Source organism: Crotalus tigris, unplaced genomic scaffold, assembly GCF_016545835.1.
Source record: "Crotalus tigris isolate CLP2741 ecotype Arizona unplaced genomic scaffold, ASM1654583v1 scf7180000024437.13266115, whole genome shotgun sequence".
Lineage (NCBI taxonomy): Eukaryota > Metazoa > Chordata > Lepidosauria > Squamata > Viperidae > Crotalus > Crotalus tigris.
Genome location: NW_024100606.1, coordinates 8,464,305 through 8,481,958, shown reverse-complemented (window position 1 = coordinate 8,481,958; position 17,654 = coordinate 8,464,305). Strand labels below are relative to the sequence as shown.

The following is a 17,654-nucleotide window of genomic DNA, read 5'->3' as shown; positions in this document are numbered from 1 at the left end:
CAAACTATTATTTTTCTAGTTATTCTAGCTATTACTCAAATATTTAAAATATTTCTGCTCATGATTAATTTCAGGAAATCCCCCTTTCTTGTTCTTCCTTAACAATTTTTGAGCACAGAATGTATATTCAACGTAAGTTTTTTCAGAAAAATACTTGGGATATTTATGTATGTTACATTACCATTTTTCTTTATTTCTTGATTCAGAATGTTCATATACCTGCACATTAGATGCCTACAGTAAAGGAATTCATATTTATTATTTGAAATAATTTCTTCATGAACTTAAAAAAATTGTTAACAGCAATATTTATAATTAAAATGTCTTACAAATAATGGATAAATGTCATAATAATGTGCCCAGTATAATTTATAATTTTCAGAGATTAAGTATTATTTTTCTTTCAGGGAATTTACCTACAAACATGTGAATATAGCATATATCTGTGGTGGCGCGTGCCACAGGTGGCACAAAGAGCCCTCTCTGTGGGTTCACGCGCTGTCGCCCCAGTCCAAGCCTTAAATCCTGTTGATGAGCAACCTACATCAACATCTACTCGGGCAAGGGGCATTTTAAGCTGGGTTTTATAAAACCTTTTCGCTTTAGGCCTCCGCGCTGTGTGCAAAAAAAAAGTTCAACTTTTTTTCAACTTCTTGTGGGAAAAAAAGATCTCACTAAAGTTGGAATTGATTGACTGAACTTTATTTTTAGTCCCACACAGCGGCAGAGGAAGTGACGTGTCAGAGTTGGAAAGAAGGTGCCGTGGGGGGAGTGGCGGGAGCAGGGTGCTCCATGCGAGGGATGGAGCGGGACCTGTGCATGGGGTAGAGAAGCAACGCGATGATGGTAGATCAGTTGCTTCCCTCCCCCTGCCAGACATCTGCCAAAGCCACGTAGGGTAAGGTTGCTGGGCCCGCCCGCCCCCACCCAAATGTCTTCGCCTCCCCCAAGTGTATTTTATTAACCTGCCTTTCAGCTGCATTCCGTTTCTCTGTTCGCTTCTCAGCCTTCGCCGCGTGTTTGTGGGACTATCGGTTAAAAAAAAGTTTCATCAGACTTTCTAACTTCTCGCGACAAGTGAGGGGGGAACCTGCCCCACTTGTTCCATGTCCGCTTTTGGCCGAGCCGCACTGCAGCAGCATTGGGCGCAATATGCGAGGCGGCAGAGAGCTGTGCCACGCTGAAACCGGCCGTTTGCCGTCTCCTGCGCAATTCCGCTGCCATGAGGCCGTGGAACAAGCTGGTGGTGGTAAGAAACCGTTATACCGGTTCCTTACCTCTGCCCAGCTTGTTCCACGGCCTCATGGCAGCGGCATTGAGTGCGACGCGTGAGGCAGCAAATGGCCACGTTACGCCGAAATCAGCCATTTGCCACCTTGCGCATTGTGCCTAATGCCGCTGCCATAAGGCCGTGGAACAAGCCGGGTATACTGGAACACCCCTCCCCTACTCCGCCTGCTGCTGGAAGGCTGGCCTGCTATTCGCAGTGGGCTTAGCCTCAGAGTACGCTGGTCAAGGGGCCAGCAGGCTGTAGCTACTGATGGACACAATTGGCCCCCATGCTCTCGTGTGCGGGGGCTGATGGTGTTAGACAGCAGCCACCCCAGTCCGTGCCTTGCTTTGTTTTGCCCTGTGGCAGTCCCCCTGCCCTGCCCCCTGCCTGGTTTTGCCTCACCCTGCAGGATGAGCCTCCTGCCCATCATCCCACCTGCCAGAGACCCCCTGGATCTCCCCCAACCCTGCCCAGTCCCCACAGGCATCCCTCTCCACGAGCAACATCAAGGTGGCCACGCCCACTCCAGCCACACCCACCCACTGCCATGACTACTCCAGCCACGCCTACTCAGTGGTCATGCCCACCAACTGGGCCACGCTTACCCGGCACCCGACAATAAATAAATGGGGTGTGGGTTGCAGTTTGGGCACTCAGTCTCTAAAATGTTCGCCATCAATGGCACATATCAAATTTATGACTTAATAGTTTAATATGGGTGGTTGCCAAATGACATAGGTTATAGGGAACATATGATGTATCACCAAAGGAATTAAGTTTGTTTGGCATCTTTTCTTCAGTGGGAGGACATATACTGGACTGGTTTATAAATGGTATGTTAAATTTTTTGCATGCTCAATGTGTTGATTTTACTGTGTTTGAAATTTACCATCTTTTGTAAAACTACAGGAAAGTGGTCATGTATTGTAGATTTTCTCATGTATATTTTCATGTACTATATTGCCCATCTCTGTCCTAACAAAGAAGCATTTTTTGCAATCCTATATTTGTATCTAATTCTATATTGTTCTTCATTGCCATAGAACTTCATGCAACAAGTCCATTTATATTAGTATTTTTTTAACTTTTCCATCCTATCTACCAACTTCTATTTCAATGACATTCAGAGTCTGAGTCTTTATTTCTGTTGTTCATATGTACACATATATATTTTTAATCTTCCTGCAGATGTTTTGTTTCTGTTCTTTTTGTGAACTCCATCTTCTTGTCTTCACATCTCTTATTTGCTGCCACTTTTCTTAATAGTGCATTAGCAAAAAAAAAAAGCATGGTTCTTATATTCTTCTCTATCAGGGTGTCCCAATGGGAAGACAGCAGCAGATGCCTGAAACATTTGGGGGCGGGGTTTATTACTATTTGAACAGCACAAAGGACAATTCTTTTGTATTTTGGCTGTACAAGAAATACATGTTTTTAAGATTTGGTATAGTTCTTTTTAACATTGTAAAAATCATGATACTACTAGTATTTTCTGTACATTTGAAACTATGATTGTTCATTTTGCTATTTCATGGTGCCACTGTTATCACAGAAGAAATATTCCAAATTTTTGTAGTTGATGTAGGTAAGTGACATGGGATTCTTAATAACATATTGCGTTTTGAAAGCAGAATTAGTCAGTTCCAAGCACTATAATGACCGTAAGTTTGTTATTCAAAATATCCAGTTAATTCATTGATTGTCTCTGCTTTTGATTCCTCAGTTTCCTCAGTTTCTCAGATCAATTTTGATTTCAGTATTTATATAAGAAGAGCTGTATCTAGGCTTCTTCTGAATTATTCAATACAGTGCCACTTAATTGAATCTTTCTTAATAGTTTGGGTGAAATGAATAAAAAAAATTGAGTGTGGTTTAGCCTTTTCTCTTATCTAAATTTAAAAAGAAATTCTTGAATTGATGCCCAGAATAGGAAACTGATTAACTAAATTTCAGTATAATCCATTGAAAAGGAATCGTCGATAACAGGGCAGTTAACTTAACCAGTGGTTAATTTTTGTTAAGGTCATGTTCCTATAGACTGCAGTTGCTACTACATCCAACATTGCCTCAAAACCCCATTTATGGCTAGGGCTACATTTTCAATTTTAATACATTTTAGGATAGTAATCTGGTTTACTATTCTGTGAGGTTGATGCTTTATTTTTAGCAAATATAGACATTTTCAGAAACTGCAGCTCATGTAAGTGAAAGCATGAAAATTGACTGGGAATATTTATTTAATACTGTATCCTGCTTCTCAAGGTTTCTGATGTAGTACTTTTTTAAAAAACAACAACTTTTTGAGTTGGTTTGACTGAGAGTGACTGGCTCAAAATCATACAGTGAGCTTCTGTATGGGGGTCTGTGGTTCTATCCTTTTAAACATGGGTGTCAAACTCGCTATGTCACGTGACATGTTGCGATGTACCGTGATTTTTTTCGCATTGCCAGAGCTGGGGTGGGCGCAGCCTCCGCATAATGCAACCAACCCGTGGGCCGACAGTTTGATACACCAGCCTTTAACCTTTGTACCACTCAACTTGTAATATTAATATCAATATAAAAATGACTTCATTTCTTTTATTCAAGTACTGGTTTTTATTTTTAATATCTATTTCTTTGGGATACAATTTAGGAAGCTTTTTTATCATTACCTTTCTGTATAGTAAGGAACTATCCGCTGTCTAATTCAAATCCACTGTTTCTCAGATACTTTCTCAAATGCTTGCCACCAAATAGCCTTTTTGCAATTGGCATTTAAAGTACATGGACAAAACATGATACTTTCAGGAAAGGAATAATGAAAGTTTAACTGATTCATAGTTATTCATAATCAAGTAGTTAATCTTTACATCTTTATTGTGCTAGAATTTATTTTATAGTTTTGTTCTTATTATCAGGAACATTTATGGACCGGACAGTTCAAAACATATATATAAACTTGAAATGTTACATTTTTGTTAAATGCTTCCTAAGAAAACAAAATTTTCTGAAAATCAATCATCTTTGGACATCTTGAAATGATTTACCACAGACAGCATTTGTGGTAACTCATTTGCAAGATAGCAATCAGCAATCAGCGCCTGAAAGCAGAACAAGAAGTAACGGATAGAAACTAATCAAGGAGAGAAGCAACCTAGAACTAAGGAGAAACTTCCTGACAATTAACCAGTGGAACAGCCTGCCCCCAGAAGCAATGAATGCTCCAACACTGGAAGTTTTTAAGAAGAGACTGGACAGCCATTTGTCTGAAATGATATAGGGTTTCCTGCCTGAGCAGGAGGTTGGACTAGATGACCTCCAAAGTTCCTTCCAACTTTATTATTATTATTAGTTATTAAAAATCTATTTGAAGTTTTCAAGAAAGAAAAAAGTGTTTCATATAGAAAAAAAATTCAAATGATTTAGGATACTGTAGAATATCTGCTGTGGATAATTATTGATAAGAGCATTTGAAACAATATAAGTAAGAGCAAAAAGTTTTGCAGAAGAAATATTTATGTAAACAAGAAAAGAAAAATACAGTGAGAGAAAAATTTTTTTTCATCCTCTGCTGATTTTGCATGTTTGCCCACTGACAAAGAAATGATCAGTCTATAATTCTAGTGGTAGGTTTATTTTAACAGTGAGAGACAGAATAACAGCAAAAAATCCAGAAAAATGCATTTCGAAAAAGTTATAAATTGATTTGCATTTTAATGAGTGAAATAAGTATTTGACCCCTTCGCAAAACATGACTTGGTACTTGGTGGTGGCAAAACTCTTGTTGGCAATCACAGAGGTCAGATGTTTCTTGTAGCTGGCCACCAGGTTTGCACACATCTCAGGAGGGATTTTGTCCCACTCCTCTTTGCAGATCCACTCCAAGTCATTAAGGTTTCAAAGCTGACATTTGGCAGCTCAAACTTTCAGCTCTCTCCACAGATTTTCTATGGGATTAAGGTCTGGAGATTGGCTAAGCCACTTCTGTGCTTCTTCTTGAGCCTCTCCTTTGTTGCCTTGGCCGTGTGTTTTGGGTCATTGCCATGCTGGAATACCTATCCACGACCCATTTTCAATGCCCTGGCTGAGGGAAGGAGGTTCTCACCCAAGATTTGACAGTACATGGCCCCTTCCATCATCCCTTTGATGCTGTGAAGTTGTCCTGTCCCCTTAGCAGAAAAACACCCCCAAAGCATAATGTTTCCACCTCCATGTTTGACAGTGGGGATGGTGTTCTTGGGGTCCTAGGCAACATTCCTCCTCCTCCAAACACAGAGAATGGAGTTGATGCCAAAGAGCTCGATTTTGGTCTCATCTGACCACAACACTTTCACCCAGTTCTCCTCTGAATCATTCAGATGTTCATTGGCAAACTTCAGATGGGCCTTTACATGTGCTTTCTTGAGCAGGGGGAACCTTGCAGGCTCTACAGGATTTCAGTCATTCATGGCGTAGTGTGTTACCAATTGTTTTCTCTCCAGTGCTTTTTGAAAGAGTGTCAAGGTGGGGGTTAGTTTTATTTCTGCAGGGATGATGTTCCACAGGGACTGAGCCCATAGAGGTGGCCTTTTTTCTTACCAGGTAAAAGCTCCTTAAGGCAAGGGACCTGTATTGTATACATGCCTCCCTTCTCTGGTGGATCAGTTAGATATAGTTAGGAAAAGACCGTTTTTCAAATAACCTGGATCTAAAAGATAAATGGTTGTGTTCATACCATACTCTCCAGGATCATGTCCACTTTCTCAAGAGCAACAGATTGTTGGCTGATGACATGTTGATATTGAAGCCCACATAGACAGCCTGCCATCTTTTAAGACAAATGGAAAAATATTTTTCAGTCTGTACACATAGAGATGCAGAAAGCTTTTAATAATCCAGCTAAGTGTGGAATAGGGATTGGTGCCATAGCATATATCCTAAAAAGCTAATCTATGTCTGTAACTAGATTGTTAAGTAGCCATTGTGTAGATTAGGATGTTGGACCATATAGGGATGATTGACATTCAAACTCACCTCCATAGAAACTCACTGTGTGATGTTTGGATCAGTCACTCTCTCAGCCCAATTTACTTTAGAAGGACATTTTTTTTGGGGGGGGGGATATACAGTAGTTTATTTATTGTTCCTAAAGAAAAGGAGGATATAAACCATTTAAGAAAAAAGAACCGATATGCATATTATTGAATGGGTAACCCACCAATTTATATTTTAATATTATCACTTCATTCACAAATTAAGCCATGTGATTACAGTAAATGCACTAGGATATTCTTAAAATATCAATGTTAAGTAGGTCAATGTCTTAAAATTATATGTATAACAACAGAATTACAAAAAGAGATAGAATACTTATAATTTCCAACTAGCCCATCATCATAGGTATAGCTATAGAAAATCATTGTCAAATAGCAGCAAAAGGTGGTGTTTTTGCTAATTACATTTATATTCCAGATATGTATTTTTAGCTGAAATGCAATTTTACTACGGAATTTTTATTTTATTAATTCATTATTTTGTAGTATATGGTGATTAGTTATTAGAATATGTATATGTTTATCACAAAAAAATATCCCTTAAGCATTTCTGATTGAAGATCTATCTGTTCTCTTGATTATTTGAAATCAGTCTATTGCACTGAATCATTTATTGAAGAAAATCTTGAAAAAGTCTTCATGGCTGGCTGGGCAAGTTTAATAGAAGTTCCTTTTCTACTCTAGATATAGGTTTCTGCCTTCTATGCTGTTGGATTAGCAACCTATAGTAGTGTTTTTACTACTTAATGGACTGGACATTCTCTGATATCAGTTGTAGACATGGTTGCTTCAGTTATGTTTACATTCTGATCATGAATTAGAGATTTAGGTCTTTTTTATCATTAGCTATTCTTTAGTGTATAGCTTTTCAGATGAAATCTGAGTAAAACTGTTATATTACATTCTAGCAGGGCTCCCACTTTTCAGAAAGGGCACCCACATTATCTGGATAAACTATTTTGTTGGCTTATCTAAGCAGGGAGATAGTACAATTTGGCTGCAATCCAGCTTTTGAACACCTAGCCCTATTTGCACAAAGCTAGGTCACTGTCGGAATTCACTCCCAAGGCCTTTGTGCCTTTAACAACAATTTCTGCAATGCCTGTCATGTGGCATCGACTACTTGTAAGATACAGAAAGTTTGTGTTTGGAGCATACAAGCAGACTCAGCACCATGACTCAATGTAACATAGGTCACAAAGGATCACCCTTACAAGTGGATGAAAGTGAGATAATTATAGAGTCCTGGCTGGGTGGTCTTGAATTGGGAATTGATAGAAGTTGATCCTGGTTGGGTGGTCTTGAATTGGGAATTAACAGGAGTTTTTGTAAGTTTGAAAACAGTTGGGGAGTGCCCAGACATCTGAATCCAGCATGTGGCCCAGTCTAGTACCTGTACAGTAATTTGGCAAAAGGGAAATTCCTATGCCCCAAGGCTTGCAATAGAAAGTTTGAGAAATCTTGCTTTATTGTGTAGAGTAATGCATCAAACGTCAGTAACATTCAGTGAGTTCTCAATAAATTGTTAAGGAAATTATGTTCCAGCATAATCTGTACATTAAGCCAGACACTTTGTTTATTCAAGCATATCAACTTTAGTGATTGTACTTGGGCAAGTAGCAATATTTTAATCAGCAATCAAAATTAAATATGATGTCTTATTTATACCAACATATTGATAGAAACAAAGGGATGCCTAAATTTGGAGCAAGAGTAAATTCAGAAAGTTAAATTTGACAGCCTGTCACAGTAAATCTAATTTATATCCAATTAATTTAACTCATGATTTAAATTCAGATATTCATTTGTTAGGAAGATTCTGCAATCTTTTCTAGTAAAAATGTATTCTTTTTTTTATGTAGTCTGAATATATACTCTGCAATACTCAGAGAGAGCACTGGAGATGGATAATGGGTTGAGATTGTATTCCTGCCCAATCAGATCAGTCAGCCAAAGTTGCCACGCCCGTCCTGGACCACGAGATCCCCAGTCTTGACTGATCTCGCCCAGCATCCAGATGTGCAACTTTGGCTCTTAGGCAGGTACAATTTCTCTCCATTGGTGGATTATTCCCAGTAGCTGAGAGTTGGTAGCAAGGATTAGATTCTGTTTAATTGGCCCTACTAAATTTCTAAATTTTAAAATTCACAACCCCACGGGGGAAATCTCCCTTGATAGAGAGGAAGGAATTCCCTTCCTCTCTATCTTACCTCTACCTTACTCCTCTTCTTTTACCTAGCTCCCTTCCCTTCCCTTACCGTTCAGCCGGATAATCTGAGCAGCGCGGACGGAGCTTGGGGCTGCAGCTCCACAGCAGAAGCAAGCTTCGGAGTCGTGTGTGAGGGGGGGGAGGCGCACGCAGGGAGAGAGAGCAACGCGCAGGGAAAGCTCAGGCCCTAGTGCGGAGCAGCTGACAGAGGGGAAACGGGAGAATTTGCCTCCCGTCTTCACCGGAGAGCTTCGACAGTTTAAACGGACCGCCATTGTCAGAGCTGCTCAGCGCATGTGCGTCTTTTTGTTCTAGTGCACGTGGCATTGCACAGCAAGAAGAAGCTACTGCGCATGCATGGCCTTTAAGCGGAGAGGTTTTCCCGGCAGCATCAGCTGCTTGGGGGGGAATTTCCCCGTCACTCAGAGAAAGGAGAAATCCGAACAGAGAAAGCTTAAGAAGAATAGGCAAGATAACAGAGAGCATTAAGGTAATAGAAAAATAGCATCTTCTCTTCCAGGACTTGGTGTCCCTCCAACTACAATCAATTAAAACAAAATTGATTGCTAATAATTAATTTAATTAATTCAATTAATTAATTAAGGAAAAAAAATTAAATATTATCTGGCTCCACCCGGACCTCAGGTAACCCCATCAGTGGACCTGTATGTATCTGGGTTATTACTGCTTGGATTTCAGGCACCCCTAATCGTGTGCCTGTCCTTATCTGCAGCAGACTGGGCCGAGTCCCAGGCATCCCCATTATTGTGCCTGTCCTTACCCATGCACAGCCATCAATTCGGACCTAGACACAGAGGCTGTACCTGGGTTCCAGGCACCCCCTGTAGTGCGTCTGTCCTTAGCATGTATACTCTCCTATTACCGGGGTTCCCCTCTCGTGACTCTGTGCTATTGGAGAATGGAGGAAGCTCTCATGCCCTCTACAGGAGCCCTGCCTTCCACGTCAGGAGCACCTGGTTCAGAGAGCTCCGACAATACAACGGCCTCTAAGGCCAGATCTACAAAAAAGTTGTCCAGGAAGGCAGACAAACAAGCAAACAGGAGACACCAAGCCCTAGAAAAAGAATTTGCCAGGGTTCAAAAAAGGGCCAGAATAGAGAAGAATCAGAACGGGAACCTAGCCCCTACCTCTGGGGGCTTCATCATCCCCTCTGGGAGTCTGGTCAACAGGGGAATCATCCCAGTCCCCAGCAAGATGCGGGACAGGTGAGTTCTCATCCCTATCCCAATCTTCTTCGCCACGGAGGTCACAGGGAGCTCCAGAGGCCACATTCACACCCACGACAGTGGGGACACAAGTGAACTCGGCCCCTCTTATTCCATCGTAGGACCGGCTAGCGGCTTTAATAGCGCAAGCGGTAGACCGTGCCCTCGAGGCCAGAGCCCAGGGCATCAAGCCGGCAGTGGCCAGACACAGATCCGGCCATCAGAAGGAAACGGAGGACCAACAAGACCCCTCCTCCCCTTCTCGGTCATCCCTTTCCGATGACTCTTACCTTGACCAACCAGGCACATCGCAGAAGGTTCAAATGTCCGAGGATGAAGACAACCTGCCTGAGGTGCCTTCTTTCAACGGTCTCTTTAACCCTTCTCTTTTCGTCACCCTACTGCGTAAGGCAGAATCGACGGCTCATCTCGGGCAGGGAACTCCAGCAGAACCAGCCCTTCCCGACACGGAGGCAGACCCCAGGTTCGCCGAAAAGATAACCACTCAACACCGCATTCCTTGTCCGGCCCTGTTCCTAAACGCGGTCCGGAAACAATGGCCCTCACCAGCCTCCCTTCCTCTTCCAGGTAACACTGATAAGAGGCTATACAACGTAGCCAAGGAACTGGAGGAGGCATTGGAGATACCGATGGTAGACGAGCCCTAGTATCGGACACTGCCATGTTGGGAGACTTTTCAGAGGCCCTTAAAGCCGAGGACCGCAAATGCGAGTCCACCTACCAGAGAACGCACCAAGCAACAGCATGGGCTACTAGAGCCGCTACCTCTGCTTCCTTTTTCAGCAGGGCCACACTCTGCTGGTTACGTGAATGGCAAGGCTGAGTCCCTGTAGAGGATATCCGTACTCAACAGGAACTCAGCAAAATGGTTGCAGCCACGGAGTATGCATCAGACGCAACACTCCAAGTGGCCAGGTTCTCAGCCAGAGCAATAGCAACATTACAGGCAGACGCCTGCTTTGGTTAAAGCACTGGCAGGCCGATGCCAAATCCAAATGGAAACTGGCATCTGCCCCGTACCAGGGAGCCAAATTATTTGGCGAGGCACTAACGTCTTATCTAACGGAAAATAAGGACAAACGCAAGGTCCTTAAACACATTCTGAAGAGACAGGAGAGACGATCAGGTTATTTCGGAAGGAAACATTCCTTTCGCGCAGAAAACAGGTTTACCTACTCCCAGCCAGCACAGCCCTTTCAGGCTAGACAGGATAGGCAGGAGAGACAAACAGAAAGGCAAAATCCAAGGCCTAGGCAGCAAGCGCAGGGAAGGTGGCCCTTTCAGGGGAACAAACGTCCTTTTCGTTGCTCCAGATGACTCCTCCTCAGCCCTTCCCATAGGGGGCAGGCTCGCCCAGTTTGCCCACCAGTGGGAAGAAACCACCACGGACGTATGGGTCAGAAACACCATACGTCACGGGCTCTACCTGGAATTCCTCTCCAAACCACCAGACCGTTTCCTCCCCTATCCTTGTCCCCGAAACCAAAAAAAAGAAGAAACTCATGAACGAAGCCGTTCAACACCTACTAAGTATCCGAGCCATAGAACCGGTACCACTGGACCAGAGAGGTCAGGGATTTTACTCCATACTGTTTGTGGTTCCCAAACCATCAAGAGGATGGAGAGCTATTCTAGATCTGAAAGGCCTAAATTTCCATCTGGCATATCGCAAATTCAAGATGCAAACGTTGCGCTCCATACTAGGAAGCGTAAGAAAAGGGGATCTCCTGACGTCTATCGACCTCACGGAGGCGTACTTACATATCCCCATCTCTCTGACCCACCGCGGTTCTACGGTTCGCTTACGGGGGACGTCACTTCCAATACAGGGCTCTCCCATTTGGTCTATCATCAGCCCCCAGGGTGTTCACCAAGATACTGGCGGTCCTGGCAGCTCATCTAAGAACCATACCGGTCAGAGTTCACTGCTACCTGGACGATATATTAATCCAGGCGGACCTCAAACTAGTAGTGAGATTGCTACAGGATCACAGCTTCTCGGTGAACTTCCTCAAGAGCCACCTGGTTCCGTCAACGAGAATATTACATCTCGGGGCCATCATAGACACAGTGGAGTGCAAGGTATACCTCTCCCAGGAATGCCACAACAGCATAAGGGAGGCAATAACACCGCTATGCCGACGTCAGTCGGTAATGCTGGTCAGCCTCTCCCAACTGTTAGGGAAAATGATCTCAACCATAGCAATCGTCCCATGGGCCAGACTGCATTCACGGGAGTTACAATGGTTCATGCTTCCATTCCAGAGGCAGGAACTCAGTGCATCCCAGAGAAGGGTAGGGTTACCACAACGGGTACGGTGTTCCCTCAGATGGTGGCTATCGCCAGCCCTATTCAGAGGCTCCCACTTCAGGGAGCCGGACAGAATAGTACTCACGACCGATGCAAGCCTGTTCGGTTGGGGAGCTCACCTCGGGACCAGGTGGACGCAGGGCTGCTGGTCCACAGTGGACCTCCGTCAGAACATAAACTGGCTCGAACTTCAAGACATCCATCTGGCACCATGACACTTCCACAGCATGCTAACATGACGCCACGTACTAGTCCTAACAGACAACGTGACAGCCAAAGCCCACATAAATCGGCAAAGGGGAACGCACTCCCGCTCCCTATGGTCCGAAGCACTCCTACTGGGGACTTGGGCAGAACAAAACCTGGCCTCAATAAAGACCGACCATATATCAGGGGAAATGTTGCTTAATGCCAGGTCCATTGTCAACAAAGCCCCCCTTGTCCGTGATTTAATATTGGACAGCGGGGCGGACCTGGCATGTATAACCGAAACCTGGCTGGGCCCTGAGGGGGGTGTTTCCCTCTCGGATATGTGCCCGGACAGGTTTGTGGTGCTTCATCAGCCTCGACATCAGGGCAGGGGTGGGGGAGTGGCAGTCAATCGCTCGGAAGTCCTTGAGTCCTCGTGGGATTCCTGCCACGGAGGTTGTTGGGTGTGAGTCCTTCCTATTGAAGTTGGGTTCACGGGTTCAGTTGGGCTTGCTGCTGACGTACCTACCTCCCAGCTGCGTTGCAACAGTCCTGCCTACGTTGCTGGAGTCAGTAGCCGGGTTGGCGGTGGAGTTCCCCTGACTTATGGTACTGGGGGACTTTAACCTGCCATCACTCTGCGATCGCTCAGAGGCGGCGCAAGAGTTCATGGCTTCCATGGCAACCATGGACCTGACCCAGGTAATCCAGGATCCGACTCATAGGGATGGTCACACACTCGACCTTGTGTTTCTCTCAGGGCAATGGAGACATGATCTGGAATTAAGGGGAATAGAGATCTCACCCTTGTCATGGACAGATCATTTCCTATTGAGGCTGAACTTCAGAGCATCACTCTCCCATCGCAGGGAGAGGGAGCCGACTAGGTGGTTCCGCCCCAGGCGCCTAATGGACCCAGATCGGTTCCAGGAGGAGCTTGGGGAAATACCTGACTCCCTTGTCCACAACTCGTCTGGGTCCCTGGTTGTGTCCTGGAATGAGGCGGCGTCCGGGGCCCTGGATCGAATTGCGCCTTTGCGACCTCTCTGTGGTGGTGGTCCCTGGAGGGCGCCTTGGTTTACTGTGGAGCTCCGGGAGATGAAGCGCCACAAGAGACGTCTAGAGCGACGTTGGAGGGCCAGTAACTCTGAATCTGACCGATCACTATTAAGAGCCTATCTTAGGACTTATTTAGTGGCGATAAGGACGGCAAAGCGTGTTCACTTTTCTGCACTTATTGCATCCACAGAATCTCACCCGTCCGCCTTGTTTAGGGTGACCCACTCCCTTCTTAAAGTGGAGGAGGCGAAGGAACCCTTGCAGGGGAGAGCTGAGGAGTTTGTTCAGTTTCTTTCGGACAAAATCGCTCAGATTCAGAGAGACCTGGACTCCGACTGGTCAGTGCCAGCCGAGTTGCCGGGGGCTGGTCTTAGTCATGTTATCTGGAGCGAGTTTGAGCCTGTGACCCCTGATGAAGTGGACAAGGCCGTGAGAGCAATGAATGCCGCCACCTGTTTATTGGACCTGTGCCCCTCCTGGCTGGTTTCTGCCAGTAGGGAGGTGACACGAGGCTGGCTCCAGGTGATAATCAACGCCTCCTTGATGGAGGGGTCTTTCCCGCAACCTTTAAAGGAAGCGGTGGTGAAGCCCCTCCTCAAGAAGCCTTCCCTGGACCCAGCTGTTTTGAAGAACTTTCGCCTGTCTCCAACCTCCCCTTTGTGGGGAAGGTTGTAGAGAAGGTGGTGGCGTCCCAACTCTTGCGATCCTTGGATGAAACTAATTATCTGGACCCTTTTCAATTTGGTTTCAGGCCTGGCTACAGCACTGAGACTGCTTTGGTCGCACTGACTGATGACCTCTGGCGAGCCCGGGATAGGGGTCATTCCTCTATCCTGGTGCTTCTTGACCTCTCAGCGGCTTTCGATACCATCGACCATGGTATCCTTCTGCGTCGTCTCGGAGAGGTGGGGGTGGGCGGCACCGTATTGCGGTGGTTCTCCTACTACCTCTCTGACAGGTCGCAGTCGATGTTGGCGGGCGGACAGAGATCGACCCCTAGGCGCCTCGATCATGGGGTGCCTCAGGGCTCGGTCCTGTCCCCCCTCCTTTTTAACATCTACATGAAACCACTGGGTGAGATCATTCGGCGACACGGGGTGAGGTATCATCAGTACGCGGATGATACCCAATTGTATATCTCCACCCCGTGTCCTTTCAGTGAAGCAGTCGATGTGATGTGCCGGTGCCTGGAAGATGTGAGGGTCTGGATGGGGGTGAACAGGCTTAGACTCAACCCTGACAAGACCGAGTGGCTCTGGGTCTTGCCTCCCAAAGGTCAACTGGATGGTCCATCATTAGTCCTAGGGGGGGGGCCAAATTTACCTCCCTCAGTGCAGGCACGCAACTTGGGTGTCCTCCTGGACTCACAGCTAAATTTGGAACAACATCTATCGGCTGTGGCCAGGGGGACCTTTGCCCAGGTTCGCCTGGTACACCAGTTGCGGCCTTATTTAGACCGGGAGGCTTTACTCACGGTCACTCATGCCCTTGTCACCTCAAGACTGGATTACTGTAATGCGCTCTACATGGGGCTACCCTTGAAGACCGTTCGGAGGCTGCAGTTGGTTCAGAATGCAGCCGCGAGAGCGATTGTGGGCCCGCCAAGGTACGCCCACGTGTCACCTTTCCTCCGCGAGCTGCACTGGCTTCCTGTGGGTCTCCGGACGCAATTCAAGGTGTTGGTTATCACCTTTAAAGCCCTTTATGGCATAGGGCCAGGTTACTTACAGGACCGCATACTGCCGCACAGTTCCCAGAGACCGGTGATGTCCCATAGATTGGGCCTCCTTCAGGTCCCTTCGGCCAGACAATGTCGGCTGGTGAGCCCTCGGGGAAGGGCCTTTTCTGTGGTGGCTCCGACCTGGTGGAATCAATTTCCCCCCGAGGTTCGAATTCCTCCCACCCTGCCGGCCTTTAAGAAAGCCGTTAAAACTCTCCTGGTCCGGCAGGCCTGGGGCTGATGTCCCCGGGGGGGGCGGGATATGATCGGACACGCTGTATGATTGTATTGTTTTATTGTTAGATTATTATTTTAATTTTATACGCCGCCCTGAGTCCCTTGGGATTGGGCGGCATATAAATAAAATTAAATAAATAAATAAACAAACAAACAAACAAACACCTAGGCAGATCTATTGAGCAGGTCAACAGTAGATCACGCGGAATGGTGCCTCCACCCAAGGATCTTCAAGGAGATCTGCCATCGCTTCGGCCGTCCTCAGGTAGACCTATTCGCTTCGCCGTCCAATGCCCAGCTGATTCGCTTCTTCTCCCGATTCCCATCCGTGGTAGTGGAGCAGATGGATGCATTACGGAGTCCATGGCCGAGGGGCCTCCTATATGCTTTCCCCCCTCTGCCTCTCCTCCCGGCCGTAATACGCAAACTTCTCCAGGAACGAGCCGAGATAATCCTGGTGGCCCCATATTGGCCCAGGAGACCTTGGTTCGCAGACTTGAGAAGCCTCTCTCGCACGAATCCCTGGCGAATTCCCCCAGAGAAAGTCTCACTCAGCCAGGGGATGATCTTCCACCCAGAGCCACAATGGCTACAACTAGCCGTTTGGCACTTGAACGGTCCATCTTAAAAAGGGGACTTTGTTCACAGGGAGTAATAAGGGTTATCCAGGCCTCCAGACGCCCTTCCACGAACCGTATTTACGAAACCACGTGGAAAAGCTTTCAGGCATGGTGCTCTGAACGGAGCCTGTCCCTCAGAGAGCTCACAATTCCCAACTTTCTGGAATTCTTACTAGGCAGCCTGGCGAGAGGCCTAGCGGCAAACACACTGCATAGGCAGATCGCCGCCCTCTCAACAATACTGTCGGGCAACGCGGGTGAACCCCTGGGCCACCATCCCCTACTCCGCTCCTTCCTCAAAAGGGCTGCGAACATTAGGCCACCTACCGTACACAGGTACCCCTCGTGGGAGCTACCGTGGGTACTGCGAGCTCTCACCAGAGCTCCGTTCGAACCACTCAAAACGTGACATCCGCTACCTAACCCACAAGGTAGCATTCTTGATAGCAATTACGTCGGCTCGTCGTATATCCGAATTAGCCTCACTCTCAACAAGAAAAGACCTGTGTTGCTTTCACAGGGACAGGGTAGTCTTGCGACTAGACCCTTCCTTCATCCCAAAGGTCAACTCCCTTTTTCACAGGTCACAAGAAATAGTCCTACTGGATTTTTGTCCAAATACAACTCATGCCCTAGAACGACAATGGCATACATTAGACGTCCGCAGGGCACTAAGGTACTACATTTCACAGACAGCGGAATTCCGCTGTTCAGAGGCTCTCTTTATATCCTTTCACTCCTCCTCTAGGGGCCGAAAGGTGGAGGCCTTGCAGGTCCCCAGACATGTCACGGCTCACTCCACAAGGAGTGCTGCCACCTCGGCAGCATGGGCCACGCAGGCTTCCATTGAGGAGGTTTGCAAGGCAGCCACTTGAGCTTCGCCTTTCCCATTTATTCGCCACTACAAAATCAACAAATACTCCTCTGCAAAGGCCTCCTTCGGTAGGAGGGTTCTTCAGCAGGTGCTAAGCCAAAGTTCACAGGACCAGTCTATTCCCCATCCCGAGGGACAATAGGCTTTGGTATGTCCCATTGGTGGATTACCCATCTCCAGTGCTGGAGAAGGGGCGTTGTCTTACCTGAATGCCTTTTCTCAGCACGGAGATGGATAATCCACACCCACCCTTGTAGACCATGATGGTTAGGGGTAAATAGTTTGAGCCAAAACGTCTTGCTGTCAGTCAATGGCTTCGCTCGTGTCAAGACTGGGGATCTCGTGGTCCAGGACGGGCGTGGCAACTTTGGCTGACTGATCTGATTGGGCAGGAATACAGTCTCAACCCATTGGTGGATTATCCATCTCCGTGCTGAGAAAAGGCGTTCAGGTAAGACAACGCCCCTTCTCAATAAATTGTTAAGGAAATTATGTTCCAGCATAATCTGTACATTAAGCCAGACACTTTGTTTATTCAAGCATATCAACTTTAGTGATTGTACTTGGGCAAGTAGCAGTATTTTAATTAGCAATCAAAATTAAATATGATGTCTTATTTATACCAATATATTGATAGAAACAAAGGGATGCCTAAATTTGGAGCAAGAGTAAATTCAGAAAGTTAAATTTGACAGCCTGTCACAGTAAATCTAATTTATATCCAATTAATTTAACTCATGATTTAAATTCAGATATTCATTTGTTAGGAAGATTCTGCAATCTTTTCTAGTAAAAATGTATTCTTTTTTTATGTAGTCTGAATATATACTCTGCAATACTCAGAGATGTTCACTTTATAATACATCCACATACACACACCCACAGAGAGAGATATGCAG

At 45.9% G+C, this 17,654-nt stretch overlaps 1 protein-coding gene across 6 annotated transcripts in view; it reads left to right on the top strand.

Annotated features, from left to right (window-relative positions):
• MLLT10 (MLLT10 histone lysine methyltransferase DOT1L cofactor) overlaps window positions 1-17,654 on the top strand; it is a 175,741-nt gene that overhangs the window by 123,633 nt on the left and 34,454 nt on the right. The gene's annotated exons all lie outside the window — the stretch shown is intronic.